Genomic DNA, 12596 nt, shown 5'->3' on the forward strand with positions numbered 1-12596 from the left:
ACCACTTTACTCAAGTGTGAAAAGGTCAAAATGAACTACTTAAGTTATGGCTTAAGGCTAACCTTGATTTAAAAAGGCCACAAAACTCAAAATATGAAATTCCATGGGAGAGAGATGCATTTTTTTGTTGCCTTCTCCATCCCCCCCAAAATGGTAATTTTTGGGTTGCAACCATTCTCTTCCTACTCTTGAGTATTGACTGCATTAATTTTTCACTCTTTGCTGATGCTCCGATTCTTGCAAGGAATGATGTAGTATTCAACTAGATAAAAAATATGTCTTTCTCTTTCCTCTTTCTCTCTTTCCATAAATGTGGTTCATATGGGTTGATAGAACAAGGGAAAATGGGTGTCAATTCACGATAGAATGTGAGGAATAGATCAAGAAAGTACCAAGGAAGTATCCGTAACTAGGAAATTGTTGTTGAGATGGCAAGCTCAACATGTGTGGACATTGATGATGGACCGCTTTGCTAGATGGGTCCACACATCTACACTTAGTATCTCGATGGTCATTGTGATAATCACATGTCCATTGACTTATCAATTATTATATTTAGTTTGTTACACCTATATACAGCTAGCATAGATATAGTGCCAGTTGACTAGTGTAGTCAAATATGCACTATTTGACTTAGTAGACCACTTTCCTTTATGTTGTATCTTATCTATACTTTGTGTACATTATATTGTGCATGGAAGAATAAGAAAAAACTAGCAAGAAAACGTTTTTGACCTCCATCTCTCTTCTTGTGTTCTTGAGTGAGCTTCCTCTTGAGTATACATTGTGTGTTTGGCACAGTAACTCAAGCAAGTCCCCCCACCACATGAGTCTTGACATGGTATTAGAGTGGCGGCACTAAGAGAGGCTGGTTTTGAAGGTTGAAGTGAAGAAGAAGAAACAATGTTTGAGCAAGTAAGCAATGGGTAAGAAGCTCTCCCATTCTTCCACTCTTTCTCTTAGATAGTACCTTTGGAGGCACTGGAAGCAGGGTGGAGTCAAAATCTCAAATTGACGTGAGACTTGGTGTGCAAGTAGAGTACTGTATATTCTACACATGGGACCTTTAGGGCTTTCTCGCAGTTTTTTGGGCATTTGAGGTTGTTTCAAGCCTCGTTTTGGAGTTGTAAGGCTACGGATAATAATTTCAAGGTATACTGCAATTTTGGTTGTGTTGATGATCAAAAGTGGGTGCATAGGTTGCAGATTTTGAATTTGTAAATTTTGAGGTTTTTTCTAGGAAGCAAACATAATATTTATCTACAAATAGGTTGCAGATTACATGTAGTGTTGAGCAATTAGTGAAAAAGGTTGCTTGGTGTATTGTTGTATACTTGTTGAAAGGTTTCCGAAGACTTTCTTGTTGTTTTATATCATTTTGGTGATAATGGCATAGAAAAATGGAAATATCGTTATTGAGAAGCTCAACAAGAACAACTACCCTTCATGGAACTTCGGTATGATGAACTTTCTCATTGGAAAGGGCCTTTATGAGCGTGTTTCAGGTGAAGAAAAGGAGCCAGAGTTGAGTATCCCTCCGACTATAAATGAATTAAAGGCATAGAAAGAATGGAATGCAAAAGACAAAAAGGTGATGTATCGGCTATCTGTAGTCATTAATAATACTATGCTGGGACATATCAAGAATGTAGAAACTTCACATATACAGCTTGGACAAACTTTTAGAACATGCTTTCAGTAAATATAGAGGCACGAAAGATTCAACTCAAGCAAGAGTTGAATACCTTGAAGAAATGGAAAATGTCTATCAATGAGTATGTTTTGAAGGTGAGGAGCATTGCAAATGCTTTAGCAACGATTGATGCAATGCGTGATGATGATGATTTGGTTTCATCCACTTTGAGTGGCCTTAATAATGAGAAGGCTTGGAAATCATTTGTCAATTCTATATATGTATGTAAGCCATTTCCAGATTTTGATGAGTTGGTCTCTCTCATAATTATCGAAGAGATCGATATACAGGGTGACTTGTTCGAAAGAAGTGGTGAATAGGTCCAAGCATTTTACTCAAGTTCAGAAAGGGGATGTAGTAGATCCTCTTTGAGAGGCTGTGGTATGGGGTGTGCTGGCAATAACTAGCAAAATAAGTTAAATCAACAATTTGGTGAAATACAGGTTTTAGGAGGCCGATGAAACTTTAGAGGTAGAGGGAGCTCTAGAGGAAGAGGTGGATGGTAGAACAGAGGTTCTCAATGAGATCTAGACCAACAAGTACAACTTTTAGAAACTTTATGACATCACATAGTCTATCATATATACCAAATAGATGACCTTCAATCCACTTCAAGGGTGCCTAGATATATAAACATGATGCTATACTCGTTGCCAAATATATCATTGATGTTTGAGTGTGCCATTGTCAAGCATTGATTGACTGACACCTTCAAACATTTCAAATAGAAACATGTGTAGTCATGCCAAATTCAAAATTTTTTACTTCTTATAATGCCTATTATGATTACTCCATTGAGTTAGATATGGTCTAGCACATGTATGCAATATACCCTTGAATATTAAGGCTTATTGTACCTACCTTGTTAGCTATGGTGCTACCCTAACTTTCAAGAAATGTATGTCCATGTTCATATTGAGTAATCAAGTAGAATGATGGCCATAATAATCACTTCTGATGCTCTAATACATGCTAACGAGTCACTCCTTATAGCCTCAATAGGCTCTATTAAGAGTAGAGGTCAAAGCACATTGATACATACCACATTAAAGTAAGCTATGGTTGCCAATGAACCTTCACATGGTTCTTCTCAGGCTGCTAAAGGTCAGATTAAGCTCAATTGCTCTTGTGGATTGTGAGGCTTGGGTCTAATACCATGTTAGAAGAAGAGGGCAAAATAGAGACAAAGGAATGGATCAAAAAATAGAGAGCTATGTGCTCTCATTGTCTTTCATGATTCTTTCACTCTAACTCATTACATTTAGTTAACAATGTAAAAATAAGGTAGGTCTAACTTCTAAACATAGTTAACTAACTAGAGTTAACCTACTCAACTTATTTATGAAGTCACATATGGCTAGTGATAGCTAGCCTACAACTGCTAATGTCGAGATTATCTGAGCTTGACTCTCAACAACTCTCTCTCTCTCTCTCTCTCTCTCTCTCTCTCTCTCTCTCTCTCTCTCTCTCTCTCTCTCTCTCTCTCTCTCTCTCTCTCTCTCTCTCTCTCTCTCTCTCTCAATATGCTCTAATGGATAAGATGGAAGTGAGAAGAAGAGCTCTCAAAGTTGTTGTAAAATAGAAAAAACTCTTCTATTCAATTATCAATCTTTTTTACATGGACTCAAATTTTAGGGTTTCCACTCAAAAAGTTGGGTATCCTATCCACCTAATTTTTCCCTAATGGAGTCCCTTCCTCCCTACCCACCCATCACCCCATCCTTGGGGCCATTCCTTGTCCGTTTTTCTTTATCTTTTGTTTTTCCATTTTTTCATGTGAACGCATTCTACATTCACCAAAATTAAAATCTAATCCTACAGTCTTGTTTGTCCCTTCAAAGGTCACTATTTATTTTTACAGCCCTCATATGTCAATCATTGTATTGGCTTTCTCACTCTACTTGACATAGGTGGACCTAGATCACTACCTTGTATTTTAGCATCCTCTTGTGCCTTTTTCACACTAGGTGTTTTAATAGAGGGAATCCCAAACTCCTTATCCAAGCTCTCCTCAGAGCCATGTGAATCATCATCAATATGAGAGAAACTTGATGACACATTTGTCACAATAGGTGGAGTCCACAACTTTCTCTTTACCTCTTCTTGATATCTATGATATACTTGGTAGAGTAACCAATGACCTTAATTTGCTACTCTAAGGTCTATCAATAGAACTATGACTAGGAGACTTTTGTGGTCCACTCAATGTATGTGACTACTAACCAATTTTCTACACAACCACACTATCATGCTCATCAATCCCAATTGCATTCTGCACATTACTATACCAGCTATTCATTTCATTAAAAAAAAGCATCCCTGCTAACTCTCAACTCACATGTAGCTCGTTTATAACATCTATATATCTTCTGATTAAGACAATATCCAACAAATATACATTTCTTTACTTTTGGATCTAATTTACTGCAGAACTCATCAAGAATATGTGCATTAGCAATACATCCAAATACTTTCAAATGGGATAAATTTCTACCTATAAACTTCTCTCCAGGTGTCATACCATGTACAACAATGCTATGTGTCCTATTCATAATGTATACAACATTAGTAATTGCTTCAAACCTAATAGTAATGAGGCAAGTTTCTTTTTGGCATCAATGAAGAAGCCACCTTTGCAATATGCTTGTTTCTTCACTTAGCAACTCCACTTTGTTGCGGAGTATATCTACATATGTATTGCCTTTGTATACCACTTTTTGCAAAAATTTAGAAAACTTATTGAAGAAATATTCTCCACCTCCATCCGATCTAAGGCATTTAATATGCAACCATGTCTCCTTCTCAACCAAAGCCTTAAAGCTTTTAAAGTAAGTGAACACCTCACTTTTCTCATGCATAAAGTAAACACATACTTTCCGAGTATGATCATCAATCAAGGAAACATAATACTTGTAACTACTCAAAGTTGGAGTCTTGTAGGACCCCACACATTAGAATGTATCAATTCAAGTGGGTTCTTGCATACATTCTTTGCACTTGGAAATGCATGCCTTGCTTGCTTTACAAGTTAACATGCTTCATATACTTTGTGTATCAACTCTAAACTTAGACAAGCCGTATACAATCTATTTTGACTACATTTTTTTTAGCTATTGCACATTTCCATGACCAATTCTCTTATGCCAAATTTCAATATCAACCACAACACCTAAACCTTGTGCACACATGGCAACATCCATTTGAGGCAGACTTATATCAAGAGTAAAAAATCTACCAACATGTTTCTCTTTTGCAATCAACCTACAATATTTTTTTAGATTTTCTACAACAACCATCAAATGTGAACCAAACTTCAATCACTGTTCTACCATCTGACCAACAAAAATCCAAATGTTTTTAATATTTAGTACGTGTAGCACATTAGCCAAGTATTAGTTTTTCTATCCATCATACTTAAAGAAACATTTCCAACATGAGTAATGGAGTGAGCTGCATCATCTCCTATCTCCACATAGCCTACAGACTTTGGACTATAGGGTCTCTCTAAAACACTCTCAATGAGAAGTCATGTGGTGGTTAGAAGCACCTGAGTGTATAAAACATACATCATTCTTTAATGTATCATTAGCAGTTGTAGTATTCATAAAGTGTTGCATAACAAAAATTGCTCACTTTTGTCATCATTGTTTCTACTACTAGATGCACAATCACTTTACCTTGCTACTTTTTCCCATTTCTAATTTGAGCCTTATTTTTGAAGCAATTTTTAGAAATGTAACCTTTTTGACCATAATGCGAGCACTCTCTACTATCACCAAAATTTTGTTACATATTAGAATCTCCAACTTTCCCTCTTTGATCCCCCTTCCTCGAGACTATCCTTCTCTATTTTATTGTGTATCTTAGCCTTGACCACCACCACCACCTTGGCCTCTACCATGACCTCTACCTCTACTAATAGAGTAAAACACTAGATCGATGTCCCAACTTTTGGCTTTTGGAGAAAAGTCAATATGCATGGATCTAGGAGGGAGATGGTATGGTTTTATGGTGACAATTTAGATCATACATGGAATCCATCTAGTATTGAAGAGCATCTTGCGAGGTCTCCTCAAGAGTGGTTGGTTGCAAGGGGCACTAATTTGATGACACATGATGCTTGTTGATGATACAAGATAGATGTTCTTGTAGTAGATTCTCTTTTTTCTTAGTGTTCCTCTTGGGTCTCCACACCCCAAAGACACACTTTCATGGATTAAGAGCAATGTAGAACTGCATGCAATGCTCAAAACATTTCCTTAAAATTATCAACTATCTATCCCTTATGGTGACTTCCTCCAGATCATCGATGAAAACTTTTGACTCCTCTAGGAAGATATCACAAAAGTCTTATAAGTTGTTCGTTGCCAAGAACCAAAGTCATTGCATAACCCAAAGTCCATAACATGATATGCAAAGGTACAAGAGGTAGTGATAAACATCGTTTTCACCTAATCTTCCTTTGCAATAGTCGTTTGGTTGTATCCAGCAGAGCAAACCATAAATCAATAGATTTTCCTACCTACTAATTGATCTAAATTTTGATCAATGAATGGTAACAGATAATAACCCTTAATTTTCTACTTATTAAGCTCTCTGAAATCTACACAAAGTCTAATTTGATTATTCTTCTTATTCCTAAAAACAACTAGTGAACACCACTCTATGTGTTGTACCAAAAATATCATGCTAGTTATATGTAATTTTGTCAATTCCGCAAATAACATGTCCCTTAGTTTGAAAGGCATATGCCTTACCTTCTGTTGCACACAGGGTGGCTGCCTTCCTTTAGGAGAATGGTATGAACAACTAGGCTAGGTGGAATACCTCTCAACTCATCATAGCTTAGCAAAGATGTTGTGGAATTCCTAAATCAAGGACACATAGTCCTCCCTTTCTTGCAAACTAAGCATGGAACCTAATTTAATTTGCCGTGAATCATTCATCATCCCAAGGTCCAACTCAATTACATCTGCGTTTCTTATCCTATTGTGAGCCTCTATTGATTCATTCAAAGTTACCTTATAGATATCTTTTGTAGTGGACTCCTCTTTGGATTTGTCACTTGATGACATCTCACTAGAGCAGATGGATCATCTAATGTATCTAACTATGACGAAGATAAAGGGACTTTCTCACTTTTAGGAGATTCAAGGTAGACATCTACTACTACACGTTTGGCACCTCTACCAAGGATCAATCGACCAATGGGTATATCAACCTGACAGTCCACTTGTAAGATCCATGGCCTAACTAGCAATACTTGATAGCTAGGACACCCTGTAAACCTGATAACCCTAAAGTCCAAAATGTATCTCACATTAATGATAGTCATGTGGACTTTAGTGATACAACCTTCAGGTTGTCTTAAATTGTCATCAGCCATTCGGAGAATTGTGGAGGCATCTTTTTGGATTTCTAACCCTAACCTCTCCATCAATTAGGAACTCATAATTTTGATGAAGGATCCCGGATCCACAATAGCAAGTTCCAATAATATTCCATCAACATACGTTGCTACCTTTGGATAGTGCTTTTTAGCATGCTTAAACCAATCATCTCTTACCCCTACTATACCCAAGGGCTCCACGATATACTCAGTGCAAAGAATATTCTTAAAGTCTTTACACACTCCTGGGGATAACTTGATCAACTGTAGGAGATTGACATCTAGCTTAACCTCACAAAGAGAACTTGCTAAATCAAATTCATGATAGCTAGCAATAGCTCTCTTCTCCCACTAGACCATTATCTCCTTTGGTCTTTGAACATGATTTGGTGCCTCTTTCTTGGCCTTTGCCTTCTTCCTTGGCAATTCCTTATCTTTCTTAGGGTCAGCTTTGATATCAACAACTTTTAGAGGTCCACATTCCATGGTAGGATTAAGAAATTGCATCCTCTTATAATCTTTCTTAGGATTTCCCTCGACAACTTTTATCTTGTCTTTGTCATTATCTTTATCCTTTTGACCTCTTGTTATGACCTGTACATTAGAAGCTTCAGTGCCATTGACATGTACAGCTTCAATAAGGTTGACTCCATTGCCACTAGGCAACTCCTCTACAATAGCTTTCCCACTTTGTAATATTTGTTTTGGTTCCTCATCTTGCTAGAGATTATTCTCTTGCGCTCGATAGTTTATTGGACTTGGCTATTTACTTCCTTACTGAGAGAGCTAAGTGGTAGCTAAGTGGTTGGACTTGCTTGCATATGTCACATTTAACATTTAGAAAATGGAAATGTTGGTTGTCACACCACTTACAATTGAATCTTGAGGGGAAACCCTCTTCAAGGTGTCGACTCCCTATCAAATTGTGCTACTTCTTGAGGAAATTGATATCAACGACTATTTTTCTATACTGTTTGGTGATCATGTCAATATAGTGCCTTATCATATTCTTAACTTTGCTAAGGATATTCAAGGTACTTGACTCATAGTCGTGATTGTCTACCTATCGTTCCATTGGTCTAACCACTTAATTGGGAATTGACTATTGATTCATTGGAACAACATTAGAATTTGTCATTTGGCTTCAAACATTTGGTTGAGCCACGTGGTTGACTATAGGCATGGTCACATTGGAAGGAGCTAGCAACATGGGCATATTTTAAATCATGCTTTCTCTCTTGTTGGAAGTACTCATGGGTGTCCCTTGACCTCCATTTGTCAATGCCAAAGTATTTTTGGCACCTAGACTCATATTTCAGTTTTCCCTAAAGGTATAGGGGTCGCTCATAATCTTGACTCTACCTCCTTTGCTTGTGTAATTGCCATATCAATGTCAGCAAGAGAAACATTGCTCAATTGCACCTGAATATTAAAGTCCATCCCATGCAAACAATATTGTAGTTGAGCAGAAGTTGGAATGGGAATATAAGTCTGCAACTTATCAAATACTTCCCTTAGTTTCTTGGCATAGCCTTGAACATTCTCGTGAGGTTTTTGACATGTTACATTAAGAACACATAGCCAATATTGATCTCCCATTTTAGAGGAAAACTCTCTTTGAAAGGCTGCAAAAAATAGATCAATTGTAGTTATTGTTCCAACCTCTAGGCTGTTGTGATACCGTACTATAGCTCATCCTTTTAGAGTCATATTAAAGAACATCATCAAGTGTCCTTCATCTTGGATTTGACAATTGAACATTAACTTTTGGAACTCATTAATATGAAGTTTTGCATCTTCCTCTACTAACCCATTAAAAATGGGTAGAGGAAATCCTAAGGCTAGCAAGTCTGGCATTCTTACTGGGATTGCAATGGGTTGTGCCATGACGACTGGATTCACTAAAGATGGAAACTATTATCCCACTTGAAGTGGGCTAACCAACTGAGAGACGGAAAGCAATAGAACTTCCTCCTCCTCCTAATCAACTATTCATGGAGCTAGGGTTACTAAGACCCCTCCCTTGTAGGGATATTAGACCACTCCGTTGAGGAGAATACCTCCTAATAATTTTGGCCTACCATCTAGCCCATTTATCTCTTTCATGACTCTGAAGCTCATGCCTTGATGGCCTTTTGGGTCTATTTCATTGCCTTTTGGCATACACTAATAAACCAGTCCCTATCGATTGAGATTCAGACACCACCACTTATTAGCAATTTAGCAAATGAACCACCTATCCTCGGGAACTAAAATGGGCCTGACACTGGCTCTACGGCTCTAATCGAGCCTTTATGCTCAACCAAATATCACGCGACCTTATGGCTAGGAGCATCTGGAGGCTACACACTAATCTAACCATAAGTGTTTGTATGGCTCATAGTCCAATGATTAACCCTTCCCAAACTTCTCAAAGGGATTCCTTACACATGTTGGTGTTATTCACCATGTAAAACAAACATAGGGTGCACCCCTTAGCTAATTGCCACGGCCCCACTGTGGCTCTCCTAGACTTGTTGGATTGGCCCTAAGCTGTGTCCTAAACACATAAAGCACATACAATATATACTTCTCTCTTTTAAAAAATAGTTCCAGGAGATAAAAGATAATCCTTAGTGAACACTCCCAAAGGAAACGAATAGCTAGCCCTATGACGGCTTGGGATATCTCACTCTCAATGTGGGTCAATGTTTATGAAGACCATTGTCATGCATCTAGGATGATACCACGTGTTGAATGCAATGCAACCGTGAATGATTCATAGTGCTCAACCATTCTCATTCATTTAAGACAACATTGTGACAATGTGAAACCATTTCTTTTCATGCTTTCATTTTAAATGTAATTACTGCATGGCATAGGGTCAGCACCGACGAGCGAGAGAATGCTCGTGCTATTGAACCCTTTAATTCTCAAAACACATGTATCATATATACTAATTTCATCACTAAAAAATCAAATTCATCATTTAATTGGCTCTTATTACCCCCTCCTCTCCCTATTGTTTAAAGTTGTGCATTCTGTGGTAGGTTTAGAGAGTGTTTTGATGTATTTTTTCTTCATAAAAAATGCTACATACTCACTTTAATATAAAGATAGGGCCAAATTGAGGCTAAACCTCATGCTTCAACCATACCATACATCCATGGATATATATGTTATTTTTTTCTATTTTTAAAGTGCAAGAATCTAGTTTTCTCTTTTTTTTCTATTTATTTATCACTAAATATCCACATTTCTTGATTTTTTTAATGTGACTTGATTAGACTTGCTGAAAATTATTTTCATTCCATGTGAACACCATTAACACATCAAAACCCCTAAAATACATTATTGACCTTAAAACCGTAATTTACGCATTTTGCATGTTTATAGAAAAATCAACGAATGAATGATTCTTGCTGAAATTCTTAAATTTTCTCATAAAATAGATCATTGAAAAGCAAGAAAAACCATTTCCAACCATTTGCAACCAACATTTATCATAAAATGATGAAAATTATCACTTACTCATAAAACTATGCTTTATTTCACATGTATCTCACAATTGGAAGGCCATCAACGCTCATTTACAACCACTAACACTCCTCCAAACATCGATCTATGCTCTATCATGTCCCAATCAAAATCTCTCAAAATAGCCCACCTCCTTCTCTCATAGGATAAATCATAAAAACATGTACTAAGAGGAGAGAGAGGGAGGAGAGAAAAAGACTAGATTCTAAATCATAAAAACATGTACTAAGAGGAGAGAAAGGGAGGAGAGAAAAATACTAGATTCTAAGCTTCTAGACCATGTAGCCATTTTCCATGATATAATAGGCAATTGGAAGTGAAAAATTCAAGGATTCTATTTATATGATCTGATTGGGTGCTTCTTTGTAGCCCCCCATACCAAATTGACTTGGAGAAGAGGATGCACCATTTTGTAGCTGCCACCATACCCCCCCCCCCCCCTTTTGTCAAAATTTTGGGGTCTTTGGGCCCCCAAAGGCCCAATAGGCCATGTCTTTAAAAATCTTGGTAATTAATTGACCCTTTACCTCCCACTTCTTCTCTATCTACCGATGACCAATTTGTGATCCGAAAAATCTTGCTCGTTTGGCTTAAAATCCCGAATAGCGAGAAGTCATCTTACTTTGATTTGGTGTCAAATAAATTAAGAAAAATCCAAAACCATCGCAATGGTCAAATTTTGCGTTCCCATCTTCCACAATCACTTAAATCATCGAATCCACATCTTCCGCTTCCATTGGGCTTTAAGTTCCACCTAGAATTTGCATCATTCCGGCATGTCTTGGGTGTTTAAAATTTTCTCTTGTAGACTTAGGCCTCTTAGACAAGCCAATGGTGGTAGCTGCCGATGTGCACTCCTTGCCATGCACCTGGGAATAATTTGAATTCATGTTTGTCAAGATTCCCATGGTAGTATTGCCAATGAGATCTCTCGTGAGCAAGCTCGTGAACAATGGCTAATCACATCCTATAGTAGGAGCAAAGTTTATGCAACAAGCCAAGAGCTCGAAGAGCTTAAAAAGCTAGCCGGCTCTTACTCTTCCTTTCTACGTAAATGGTATGCTCTTCATCTCCAATGGGAACAAGAGGGTTGCAAAATTATGACCAATGTCAAGTAGAGATGGGCAATAAAAACCTTTGAGTACAATCCAACCTATGTAGCTACTACCGTGTTCAAAGTATTGGCCATCAATCACAACCGAATGTTAGAGGAACACACTATGACTCGCATCTATTTTGATTGAATCCTAACCGAGGAAGAACTGCACATCGCTATAGCAGGATGAACTCTAGTGTCTTCCTAAATGATGTCCTCAACTACATTACACACGTAGGCCTTCAACCTCACGACATGGACCGTCATGCCCACTTGGAGTATAACCCAAACTTCTACGATTGGCTCATGATGAAGTAAAGCACAACAAGCATATGCTTAATGCCTTTAACCCTTCATCCTCCAATCCTAGGAAGGATTTTCATCACTCCTGGGGGAGGGGTTGAGGTGGAAAAGAAGACACAACTTGAACCTTATACTGAATTTTAAAAGTGAAAAGGACAGATCAAAGTCAATTTTTCTTGAGAAAAATTCTCAGAAAATTCTTGTTTGGAATGTGTGGACTTCTTGAAGCAAAAATTTGCATTCTGTACTTGAGCAATTTACATTTCCATACCATATATTCATGATCCCCTTATCTTTTTGCAGAAAAGTAATTTCAAGTGAACTAATAATAGTGAGTTATTACATCATGTCAAGAACCCCAAATGGCAGGGCACGATAAAGGCAACAAGCTTCCATTCACGGAAGAAGAGCATGCCAAATACACCATAGTGATGGAAAAAAGGGCCTTTAATTAGTTTAAGTTCAAAAGCATCTAGAACTTCAAAGGCATGGTGATGGAAAAGCAAGTAGTAAAATAGATTGTCGACAAGTGTAATCTTAGTAAATATATGGAGAAGGTCAACCAAGGAATTGAATACAACAAGTGCATGTAATTCTTG

The sequence above is a fragment of the Lygodium microphyllum genome, chromosome 6, assembly GCF_053477565.2.
Source record: "Lygodium microphyllum isolate KBCC chromosome 6, Lygodium_microphyllum_v1.1.10, whole genome shotgun sequence".
Taxonomy (NCBI): Eukaryota; Viridiplantae; Streptophyta; class Polypodiopsida; order Schizaeales; family Lygodiaceae; genus Lygodium; species Lygodium microphyllum.